This window comes from Dipodomys ordii, unplaced genomic scaffold (genome assembly GCF_000151885.1).
Source record: "Dipodomys ordii isolate 6190 unplaced genomic scaffold, Dord_2.0 Scaffold164, whole genome shotgun sequence".
Lineage (NCBI taxonomy): Eukaryota > Metazoa > Chordata > Mammalia > Rodentia > Heteromyidae > Dipodomys > Dipodomys ordii.
This window is the reverse complement of record NW_012267380.1, coordinates 357094-360287: the sequence shown is the minus strand read 5'-3', so window position 1 is coordinate 360287 and position 3194 is coordinate 357094. Positions and strand designations below refer to the sequence as shown.

At 56.3% G+C, this 3194-nt stretch overlaps 2 protein-coding genes across 2 annotated transcripts in view; one reads left to right on the top strand and one right to left on the bottom strand.

Moving 5' to 3' along the window:
- Rfc2 (replication factor C (activator 1) 2, 40kDa) overlaps positions 1-3194 on the top strand; it is an 18736-nt gene that overhangs the window by 8739 nt on the left and 6803 nt on the right. The window lies entirely within an intron of this gene.
- Lat2 (linker for activation of T cells family, member 2) overlaps positions 324-3194 on the bottom strand; it is a 17634-nt gene continuing 14763 nt past the window's right edge. Inside the window, exon 11 of the mRNA XM_013033226.1 lies at positions 324-388. The gene's annotated coding sequence lies outside the window, so the exon portion shown is untranslated. The remainder of the gene's footprint in view (positions 389-3194) is intronic.

The window sequence follows — 3194 nt, the reverse complement described above, 5'->3', positions numbered from 1 at the left end:
CATCTGCCTGGTGAACTAACTGTTCTAATGGGGGTCTGCCCTCAGGTCTTCGCACGCGAGGGGAATGTGCCCAATATCATCATCGCCGTGAGTCCCCCCTCCCGCTGCACCCTGGGCCATTGCTGGATTGGGGTTGGGGTGGGGGAGTCCTGGGGGGGGCAATGCTTAGCACCCCTGTTCCCAGGGCCCCCCCGGGACTGGCAAGACCACCAGCATCCTGTGCCTGGCCCGAGCGCTGCTGGGCCCAGCCCTGAAGGACGCCGTGCTGGAGCTCAATGCCTCCAACGACAGGTGAGCGTCTGGAAATGGAAACACAGGTTGGTGGTGTGGCTCACGATGAAGTGCTGGCCAGTGAGTGAACGTGTCAGGTGCAGTTCAAGTCTCAGACCTAAAAAAAAACACAAAGGAAAAGGGCACTGTGAAATATATATAACCTAAAACTATGTTTTAGGCTGCTGTGGGGGTGTGGATTATTAGGGCTTGTATGTGTTAGGCAGGTGCCCTGTCCCTGACCTCTGCCTCCAGCCTCAGGAAATGAGAGCTTTTGATTCTCAGCTGTGGTCAAGGAGAGCTGAAGACAAAAGGCCAGAAAGAGGTGGAGTGTAACATTGTCTCACACATCTTACAGTAATGCGCAGGGCCCGAGGCACCCCAGTGTGAGAGGGAGCCCCACAGCACAGGAGAAATCAAATGTCCTGCACACCCTCAGCCATGCCTACAGAATAAACGATGAAGGATGGGACCGGGCATGGCGGTGAGGGCCTGTAGTCAGTCCCAGCTCCACAGGAAGTGTGAATAGGAGGAGGATCAAAGTCCTAGCCTGCCTGGGAAAAAAAAGTGAGACTCTATTGGAATGACGAGGAAAGCAAGGATGGCTGAGGTGTGGGTCCAGTAGGAGAGAAGCTGAAAAAAGGTAATTTGTTTGTTATTCCAGGGGCATCGATGTGGTGAGGAATAAAATTAAAATGTTCGCCCAGCAGAAGGTCACCCTCCCCAAGGGACGCCACAAGATCATCATCCTGGATGAGGCTGACAGGTATGCACACACCTGCCTCCCTCCCTCCTCCTTCCCCCCCTTTTCCCATTCCCCTCCTCCTCTCCCTTTCTTTCCTGAGTGTCCCCCCAACCCTTCCACCCCCCTACCCCGGGTTATGGGGCCTGAACTTGGCATAGGCGCTGTCCCTCAGCTCTTCAGCTCAAGGCTAGTGCTCTACTACTAGAGCCACAGCACCATTTCTGGCTTTTTGTGCTTTATGTGGTACTGAGGAATGGAACCCAGGGCCTCATGCATGCAAGGCAAGCGCTCTACCATTGAGCCACCTTCCCAGCCCCCACTGGTTTTTTTTTGGGGGGGGGGGCCCTGGGGCCTGGGCTTTTTTTTTTTTTTTTGGTCAGTCGTGAGGGACTTGAACTCTGGGCCTGGGTGCTGTCCCTGAATGCTTCAGCTCAAGGTGAGTGCTCTACCACTTGAGCCATACCGCCACCTCTGGTTTTCTGGTGGTTAATTGGAGCTAAGAGTCTCAAGGACTTTCCTGCCCAGGGTTGGCTTTGAACAGAGATTCTTGGATCTCAACCTCCAGAGTAGCTAGGATTAAGGCGTGAGGTACCAGTGCCCAGCTTACTTGTTTTTGTTTTCTTCACTTAAGGTTGGTGCCCTACTGTATAAGCCATGTCTCCACAACCAACTTTTTTCTTTTTTACTGGATGGAGATAAGTCTCAAGCTTTCTTCTGCCTGCCAGGGCTGGCTTTGAAGGTCAGTCCTCAGATTCAGTTTCCAGAGAAGGGGTGGGGAGGGGATTACAGGGGTGAGCTGCTGGTTGGTGTCTAGCAACACCCACTTCCTCCTTTCTCTCTAGGGAAAGAGAGCTGGGAGCTGAGCCTGGGGGTGAATTCCAGGGACTTCCGCCCCCCCCCTGGTACCTCTGCCCCCCCAACTCCCTGGCCCCCCAACATTGCTGCTGTGTGGCTCTCAGGGAATGTTGGGAGTTTTGAAGCTCTGAGCTCTTTCTGGGCTCCAGTCCAACCAGTCACAGAAAGCTCAGCATAGAAAGGAGAAAAATGTCCTGACAGCACAGTTCCGCTCCAAAGGTCACCTCCTCTCTCAGCAGCCAGCGAGAAACCCAGCCAGAGGCCTCCTGTCCCCTGGGGGTGTGAGACAGATCACTCTCCTCTGCTCTCTGCCTCCGCTGTGATGTGGTGGGAAGGGGATGTTTGAACAAGTTTCCACACGTGAAAAAAAAAATCCTCAGGAAATGCCACAAAGAGTCACTTCAGGAAGTTGAAGTCAGTGGGGCACCAGTGGTCACGCCTGGCTACTTAGGAGGCTGAGACCTGAGAATCGAGGTTCAAAGCCAGCTGGGCAGAAAAGTTTGGGTGAGTCCATTTCCAATGAGTCCTCAAATGCCAGCTTGAGGTTAAGCAGTAGAGCACATAGGCTGGTGAGCCGGAAAATGGGCCGAGTGTGAGGCCCCAAGTTCAAACCCAGGTACTGACACCCCCTCCCCCCCCCACATACACATCACCAATAATGAAAAAATTCTTCTCGCTGGGGCTTTGGTGTCTCAGGCCTGTAATCCCAGCTGCCCAGGAGGTTAAGATCTGAGGATCAGGGTCCAAAGCCAGCCCGGGCAGGAGAGTCCATAAGACTCTCAGGGCAGCGCCCAAGCCCCAGGTTCAAGATTCACAGCCGTCATCATCATCATCATCAATCTTATCACTGGGAAACATCATCATCATCATCATCATCATCAATCTTATCACTGGGAAACAGCTCCAAAGCCCCGAGGCCTCCGAGCTCCGGCCGCCCGGCCGCCTGGCGTCGGTGCAGGCCTGCGGAGAGCGGGGCAGCACGCCAGGGCCTCCGCCGCGCGCCCCGAGTCACCCACACACACCCCAAAATTACATCGCTGGGCGCCGGGGCGGTCGGCGGCCGGACGGAACTTTAGACGAGGCGGAGTTCGAATCCTGCTCCACCGCGCACACCTTGAAGGACGCCGCACAGCGCGCGCACAGCCGCTCCAGAGTCTCACCGCTCCCGCCACGCCCCCGGCGGCCCCCGCGCGTGCGCACGGAGACACCGACGCGCGGCTTCCGGTTGCTCCCGGCGCACCTCGGGGCGGGGCTTGCGCGATGATGTCACGGGGCGGGGCTTCTGCCGGCGGGAAGAGGAGGCGCGGGAATGGAGGCTCCGAGC